Source organism: Polyodon spathula, chromosome 22 (assembly GCF_017654505.1).
Source record: "Polyodon spathula isolate WHYD16114869_AA chromosome 22, ASM1765450v1, whole genome shotgun sequence".
Lineage (NCBI taxonomy): Eukaryota > Metazoa > Chordata > Actinopteri > Acipenseriformes > Polyodontidae > Polyodon > Polyodon spathula.
This window is the reverse complement of record NC_054555.1, coordinates 7,542,818-7,552,353: the sequence shown is the minus strand read 5'-3', so window position 1 is coordinate 7,552,353 and position 9,536 is coordinate 7,542,818.

Genomic DNA, 9,536 nt, shown 5'->3' with positions numbered 1-9,536 from the left:
GCTTTACTATGCCTGTACCTGCTGTGCATACTGAGCACACAGGACGCTCTTGCAATGCGTCAGCTCTGTGAGGCCTGGGAATCAGAATGTGTGAGTGGAATTTTTAAATTTCTAAACAATATGATATTACATTAAATTAAATCACAGCATACTGTTGAACAGAACATACTATCATATTTTATAGGTAACTGCAGTGTTTATTGACAGAGCTAGTATTTTATATAGGAAGAGGCCCCGAGAATAATAGTGGAACAATACAAAACGATTTACTTGTTTATATGTTTACTTACTATATGTTTGAAATATGACATTGCACGAAATATTGTTGTTCTGATGAAGCAAAAAGCAAAAGTATGTGTCGTTACTGTTGTAGGGATTGGCTGCCCTCTAGTGGTGTCAATAAGAAATCACACTCGTGTTCAGTGTAAAACCTCAGTGCTGTTCCAAAAACACAAGACTTGTGAATTACTACACAGTAACTACAGTAAGCATGAGTTCCAAAATAATCCCAGTTAAACCAACCCGGTGTTCAAGAGTCTGTATAATACCAAATTATATTGGTTCAGAATAAATTAACAAATAAGCGTCAATGTCACCACCTACAGATCAGTCAGTCGTCTTTTGGGACACCTCGCTTATTAACCAACACAGTGGCTAAAAAGCAGTGCTTCGACTACTGTGATAACCCGTTATTAACAGCGAACTGATCAAGAGGTTTGCATACTTCGTTAATGATATACCGGAGGCCCTATTCGCAAACTCTTAAACTCTGTTCAAGTCGGTTTTCTGGTGTAGGTCTAAAATGCTGTGTAATTTCATAAATGTGATGCTTGTTTTGTTTATTTATATATATATATATATATATATATATATATATATATATATATATATATATATATATATATATACATACACACACACATATATATATATATATATATATATATATATATATATATATATATATATATATATACACACACATATATATATATATATATATATATATATATATATATATATATATATATATATACATTTTTTTATTGTAAATAACAAACTGTGAGTAAGACCCAAGGAATCCTCCCAGGGGCGTCACAAGTAGGATTTCTTCACATTGATTCATTGTGTAGTTTACAAACTAAATTCAAAGTTTGATGTGTGACTTAGGTACAACTCTATCAGATTAGTAGTTCAGAAATTCTCTGCACATGGAAGGAGTTTTAAAACTAGTAGAGGCCTCTGTCTCTGCAGAAAACTAATATCAACGTAAAATGATGTATTTTGCTTAATATGAACTTCTGGTGTGGCTCTTCTCATACGCGGTATAATAGCAATCAAAGCGATCTAATGTCAGTGGCGATCCCTTCCCAGAAGAGGGCAGTCTTGTGCAGTTTGTGCATACTGGTCTCTCACGCTGCAGTGCAGCCATGCAGCTTTCCCTGTATCTGCAATTTCCAAACTAGTAGGTTTCCTGGATTGACCAATGGATATTATTTTGAATACTTCAACACTTGTCATTCCAGTTAAATGGATAAATTACAGTTTGTTATTTGAAGAGGGAATGTTTGTTCAGAGTAACCAAGTTATTTAGGGAGTAAGGTATGAGTAGTGAGGTAAAACTTGCAAATAACACTCCAGCAATTAACACCCTCGTTAGCAATTAACAGCCAGTGGCTGTGCATTTCTTCACCTGTCCCACTTTGAGATGTATATCGTTGTGATCTGTCTGAACACATCTGCTGTGTTCTTACCTTGGCCTGCTACTGAATTTGAAATGTATTTTTCTCCACAGAAGAAATTAAATATTAAACAGTGAAAAAAAATAAAATTAAAGCAAAGGAACAAAAAGAGAAAAATCCATGTTGCACCAAAAAGACAAACAAAAGTCAAACATCAATTGCCGTAGATTTTTAATACTGTTTTTACGGAAAGATGTGCTCCTATTTTGTTTTGTAAAGACTATAGAGGCCATCTTAATTGAAGGTCCTGTGAAAGGATAAGGACTAATATAATTTAGAGACTGATGCTCTCTGCACAGGAATGGATGCAGATGCAGTGAAAGATGGACCTTTGAAATACAGTATACCATGATAAAAGCATTGCAGCTGCAGTGAATGCTTTAAAGAAAAGATCATTCTATCAACCCAATGAAACCACCATAGCCAAAGCCATGCTAAATTACAGGACGAATATACCAAGATAACTTTCAGAATGGAACTGACTGGCAGCGCAGAAGGCTGAAATCCATTATTTTTTCTCTCTACACTCTCTGTCACAGGCTGTGCTTGACTCCTGATTACTGTATAGCAGCACTTTAGCCATGAAATGCCAGCACTGCAGTAGTGGGCTATCATATTTCATTTTTGGAGGGCTACAGTGTTTAACTTTTGACCCCCTGCACTGCAGCTGGGTTGAAACCATTCAGTTGAAGTTGCATCAGTGGTTGCTATTTAGAATAGGACTGACTGGCAGCTCTCTGAGATCATTTCTTTGGAAAACTTCCAAGTAGTTTTAATGCAGTCAATAACATATCAATAGTTACAATGTCAGAGAGAGACACTGCTTCCTTTACCATAGCTGTACTGCTGTATTCAGTTACCACTGGCACATCTAAGTGGAGGAGCTTTTAATGCCAGGGTATAGTGAGGTGGACCTGCTCTAATTCACGACAGTGCTGGAGATCCTAATGTAGGCATGATTACAGAGCCCTAGACAGCCAGGGAGCTGCCAGCAAGCCAGGGGCAGAGAGTAGGAAGATTAAAGACAAGCTTTGATCAGCTCTCCCTGAAGGAATCAGCTGCAGGGCTTTGAGAACTCCTCTGGATCCACTCTAGTATACAGAGCTGCAAGGATCAGGGAGGGGTGTGTAGTATGGTCAGGCTGACATAGTTCACATTTAGAAAATAACTTTTTTTACACCATAGGTAAAGAACCAAAAAAAGATTATCAGCATAACAAAAAGTGGGACAAGCTACTAAGAAAATGTATTTTGACACATCTTTAAACTTTTTGTGCAGCAAGTACTGTACCCTACGTGTCACGTTATTGCTGCAAACGGACATGACTTACTTGTATTTCTGTTCTGTTTTCTCATCCTCTCTCTTTTGTATTGCTGAAGTGCATAGCAAGTAGAGAACAAAAACTGCATTTAAGCATTAATAGTGCTTGTTAATGAAGTAAGCCTCCATCTCTGGTACAGATTATGTTAAAATCCCCATTTACAAATGGAAGAAAATCCTAAACAGGTGGCACACTTGGGTTTTAATCTTTTAGAATGCAAGACGTCATTTCTTTCGGATTTACACCAGTCCCAGCTATCCTCTAGCTCTGGCAAACAGGACATGTTTGCGGACAACCAGCATCTGTGTTTTCTTTCTCGTGGGTTGAATGACAGATATTTAATATTTTAAAATACTTCAATGAAATAAAATACACTGCATGCAATGGGAAGCTGTGCCTATCTATTTGAAGCACAGTAGCACAATGTATTTGTACATATTGCATTATTTAGTCACCCAGCACTGCATACGCCACTGTGTTCTGCCGTGGCTTCTGTGCGAATGATCTTATTTAATGTAAAGAAGACTCTGGAGCTTTGCTCTGCTCATTTGATGCATACAGTAACTCTATTACATTTTTAAAACCAAGTGCTTAAGAAACCTATAAAAAGCTAACCTTAAAGCACCCCTGTTGTTCTCAAAGAAGACAAGTGTTAATACAAAATGTGCTCCTGGGATCTTGATTTGAATGCATTTTCATGCTGCACCACTACTGCGGATTTGGAAATGTTTCAGTATTTCTCACGTGGCTTCTAAATAGATACAGATTCAGTTACTACAGTAACTTGAGGAATATATTATTGCTATCCAAACTGCCTGGTAATTGCGTAGTATTACTTTGAAAATGTGAAGTTTTATGTATCATTTGTCTACTATTGCTACTTGTTAAATTGCATCAACTGATCTATGATGTGCAAGCTGTATTATACATTTATTCTGCTGAAGTGTCTTGAGCTGTTTACTGCACTCATTTTTTCTGTGGTACTGTTGAGTTTAAACAGTGAACACTGCTTGCAGCAGATGCCATTAGAAATCATCATGGATGTATCCTCTAATTTTGCAGCTGCCCAGGTTAAAAATGGGGTTCACTCCTGCCTAGTGTATAATAGGACCCCGTCAGGCAGGACCAGGCTTAGAAAGTTGTCTGGTGTTCCTCTGAGCTGCTCTTTCACCAGGAAAAGTAAAAATGAAGCAATTCACTGAGACGGGCACACTGAGGATAACATGAGACCACACACTGATGTAACATTCATTCAATCCATCATCTCCTGGGTTCTGTAGATGATGTTGTTTGCAAAAACCTGTGTTTATAAAAGTGATGAAGATGAAGGATTTGGTACTGAGTGCTAAAACATTGTCAGCTGCCCAGTACTGTCACCCTGCCCCTAACAACAAGCACAGCGTATAATACTTTTAACGACTGGCTTGAAAACCATATTTCTGTAGAACGTGGTAAGTATAAATAATGTTTAATTATGTCTCATCTATTTTCTTTATCTTTGAAACTTGGCAAGGCAACCTGGCTTTCACATTGGTTCCGTGGGTGTTTTGAAGTTTGCTTTGTCCTAACAGACACAAACAAGACCTGTGTTATTGATGGAGGGCATTTTCAAATCCCATCTGAAAGTTGGGACATATTTTCCATAGAACCAGGTTGCCCAATAGCCAAGTCTCAAGTGCAATGAAACAAAAAACTGCTGTAGACAAGCATCACGTTGTTATTGTTTGTGAACAATATTAACAATCAAGTGACATAAATATTTGGGGTTTTCTGGAAATGTCATTTTTCAAGCAAGCCGTGGGTCAGAAAATATATTTTTTTGACACTTCTGTGTTGCACAGTGATTTTGTAGTGTATGAAGCTCTACCTTGTTTAAAAGTTTTTCCATGCTTCTCTGTGATTTACCTTTCATTGTGCTTTCCCTCACTTTGCTATACGTGCAAACACATGGGGGAAGGGGGGTAGTAATCCTGGTTAAAAACAAATTTGATACAAAGTTACGTAAGGAGCAGAAAATGCTGATTTAAAAAATGTAATTATTTTTTTTTAAAGCAGACATGGTGCTGTCTCATGCATTGTTTGTGTGTGTGTGTGTGCGTGCGCTAACAGCTGTATTTTAAACAACCAGGCCCAGGCTCAGAATAGCCGTTTGGATAAAATATAAAAAATTAAACAGCAGTCACTTGAACAAATTGTGACTCTAAACCCATTGGTGATATGGGAGAAAATACTCATGGGTCACCCTTATCAAAAAACCCTACAACATTACTGGATAACTACTTTGTTTATCTTAGCGAAGATAGTCATGCCAGTATAATTAGATAACTATCACCTTTGAGTACTTAAATAATGCTTATAAAAAATGTATAGCAAGCAATGCTGCGTGATACATGCAGACCAGTAAGAACAGCAAGCTCTGTGGTCTATCTAACTCCACACTGACAGAAAACCGATTCCGATTTTCACCCTGTTAAATCTGGTCAGTTTTCTCTCTCTGAGCAAGGCCTGAAACACAGAACTGATACACAGCTCCTTGCACAGCAGTCAGACAATATTCCTCTGCTTGTAGAGGTCTCATAGGTCTCCCTGGAAGAAACCCAAGCCAACACGTCAACATACAAGTGCCAAAGGGAGTGAGCAGACAGTGCTCTGGTAATAGTGCACACAGTGGACTTTCACAGTTCTACTATTGTTCAGCTTTGATTTTTCAAAGCAAGTTCTATTGCACAAGGTCACCGTCAACAACGGCAACAAAGTAAATAGCAGTTTAGGGAATAGAAAAATATCAGTGCTATAAAAAAAAAAAAAAAACTGAGCGATATTAACTTCTCAAAATATTGCCCTTAGATCATTGCTACTGTTTCTCCCCAGGTGTGATATTTTGACCAACTTATTAACATTAACAAAGAGCTGAGAAAAATACTACAGAAAAAGGTCACTGCAGCCCAGCACTTCATAGCGCCTAAGCCACTCAAACCTGCTACCTTCCACACTGCAGTCCAGCACTCTAAACACTGAGCTACTCAACCCCACTGCCTTCCACACTGCAGCTCAGCACTCTTTAACAACTGAGCTACTCAAACCCACTACCTTCCACACTGTAGCTCAGCACTCTAAACACTGAGCTACTCAACCCCACTACCTTCCACACTGCAGCTCAGCACTCTAACCACTGAGCTACTCAAACCCACTACCTTCCACACTGCAGCTCAGCACTCTTTAACCACTGAGCTACTCAAACCTGCTACCTTTCATACTGTTGTCTGGTAATTTGTTCTCTAACCACTGAGCAATTTAAAATGCCATGGTCCTATTTCCTTTTTTGAAGAAAGGCAAATCTAAGTTGTCATGATTTAAAAATAGGAAGAAACAGATTAGTATTCTGAGTAGCATCTTTCTAGTTTTGCTCCTCTTAAATGATTGTATTTATCTCTGAAATTTAGCTTTTTCACTCACTCCTATTCATTTCATTACTTGCTCTCCCAGCACAACAACACTAAGCTATTCAAACCCATTGCCTTCCACACTGCTGCCCAGCGCCCTATAGCCACTGAGTCTCAAATCCACTGCTTTCCAAACTCAATCCCAGCACTCTAATCACTGCTACTGTACTCAGACCTGCTTTGTTTGAGCCCTAACTCATATTTCTCACACTAGCTGCATTTGCAGCAGCTGTAGTTGGTTTATTATTAATTCTCAGATGCATATTTTAGATCCTGCATATCCCTATAACCTGCATGAATTTTCTCTGATTCTCATTTCAGGCAAACATTACCTTGCAGAAGTTGAAGATTTTCACTGCAAAACTAAAAAAATCAATATTTCTGTTTGATGGTGTACTATTAGTCTCTAAACCAGGGGCGCTGCTAGCACAGCGGACAGCAGAACCACATCTATGACTGCAGTCCTGTACCGCGCTATTTCAGGAGTGCCTGGCCAGTAGCAGCATCTTATTATGGTTAAATAATTCATTAGCTTTTCATACCCCTAAAGTCCTGGGTTCCAATCCAACCCAACTCAAGTCACATACTAAATTACTTAAGGGGTAGTTGCCAGTGCCTGTCCATCCACATGAACAGAATTATTACACACAACTTAGTACAGAAATCTCTTCTTGAGAGAGGCTTAGGTCTGATCAGCAGAGAATGCTCAGTCAGGATTGTGGCACTGTATGCAGCAGAGCTATAAACAATACAAATAATACATCCACATATGTAATGTATTAGGCCTGTTGGAGAGATGTGCTGTAAAAACAGATAAGAGACAGTACATTAAGTATGCCTAGAACCTTATTCTGCTATGGCCAAGTAGAATTATAAAAATGATCTTTTGACTTTTAATCCTCCTCGTTCACATTTAAGACGCAGAGCTGGATAATTCCGCCTGACTTGGAGGAACAGATTTCATCTTGTAGCAGGCATGTGGTATCAGCTCTTATGCTGAATAAATCTGTCAAAATTCCAACATAAAATGATTAATTCTGTCACAAAGGCAGTGTGCATTTGTTATAGCATTTTTGCTTGTTTTATCTGTCTCTGCAGATTTGATCTTTTTCTAATATTAAAGTTACTGTGGTTCATGCTTAATTTAACACAAATGGGATAGATAGAGTTTACAACAAAGTGGAAATAAATAATACTGTACTCAATTTTTTAATTTGCTAAATCTGTTTCTAAAGTCCTCTGCTTGATCCACATAGCAGAGTCAAAAGCAGTGTTTACATCTTCATCTTGCCTAGCCAACCTGGTATTTCAAACCATTCCACTGTCCTTATTCATGCTTTTTATTCATAGAGTTTGTCTAGTAACTGGTAGCTGTTTGTGGAATGTCAAAACATCAGCCATGTCCAATTTTTCAATGCTTCTCAGCCTTGCAGGATTCATTAGTCTTCCCAGGCAAGCCAAACATTAAGCAAAAACACAGGGATAATTCAAAACCTCGCAAAAAAGATAAGGAGACTAAAAGGCAGCTTCAGAGAGCCTTCCAGTAGTTGTTTCCTGGTTAATGGTATTGTGTAGATGGAAAACTGCTTTTACGTTTAACATTAGGTTAAGACTGAAAACTTCAGAGAACTCAAAAAATGAAAGTTTCGAATATTAGGCTCCCTTCCTTCCCACACACATATCATATGCCCTTTCACTTAACAGTAAAACAAATACAAAGTTGCCTGTCTTATACGCCTCTTTTTATTCAATACATTCTCATCCCACCACCTCCCTCAAACACCACATTCTTTCTCCATGGTTATCATCTCAGCCAAACAGCCAGGCAATGAAACCTTAAGTGGGTCAAGGCCAAAGGTTTCATATTGTACCTTGTATGGCCAAATGGTTCCATAATCATCAAATACATACCATACATTACAAATTCTGTGTGGTGGGGATTTGTCCTCCACAACTGAATTAGAATATGTATAACATCTTGGAAAATCTGTCTGCAGAAGTAGAACAGTGTGTGTCAGATGTATGTTGGACTGCGATTTCACCAAAGGGTTAATGATTGTATTAAACAGACAGTGGAAGAATGAAATTGAGGCCAGGAGCTCAGAAGGAAATGCCTTCCCTAATCTCAGCAGAGCTGCAGGGTCTATCTTCCTGCATCTCGCTGGAGACCAGTCTTAGAGGTCGGTGGGTTGGACCTGACGACTGCCCCCCCCCCGTCCCCCGTCCCCACCGCTACACAAAGTGGAAATGAATGGGTTCTTTAACATGCTTTGTGGAATGAGAAATAGACATTGTAAGCTAATTTCAAAGAAATATCAATAGCAGCACATTAAATAGGGTTATGACGAACACCTGAAGAAATAAAAAGATAGGAGATGTCCGCCTTGCCCCAGGGCTTGTTAACAGAGAGCAGGCTGCTGCATTAATGACAGTCTGGGGTCACGGCCTTGGTTAATCACTGTCCTGGATCCTGACACCACAGTGATGCTGCTAATCATGATCCATTGACCTTTAATAGCAGGCATACAATCGTGCAATTGCTGAATAGGGAGGTCTATGGAGCCTTAAACCTTTCTCCATATAATTATTGACCTGAGGGAAGACTATTGTTACTAACAGGAGACTATAATGCCCTCAGGCTTCCCGAGGGGCATTTAATTTTCCACTATGAGCTCAGTCTGCAATACATATTTAATATGTGAATCAGTCAAGAAAATAAGCGAGGCAAGTTTGGATAGTAAATACGACTTTATATATTTTGTTCAAATATAGCCGATACAGCATATATATATATATATATATATATATATATATATATATATATATATATATATATATATATATATATATATATATATATATGCATATGCTGTATATATATATACAGTACTGTGCAAAAGTTTTAGGCAGGTGTGAAAAAATGCTGTAAAGTAAGAATGCTTTCAAAAATAGACATGTTAATAGTTTATATTTATCAATTAACAAAATGCAAAGTGAGTGAACAGAAGAAAAATCCATATTTGGTGTGGC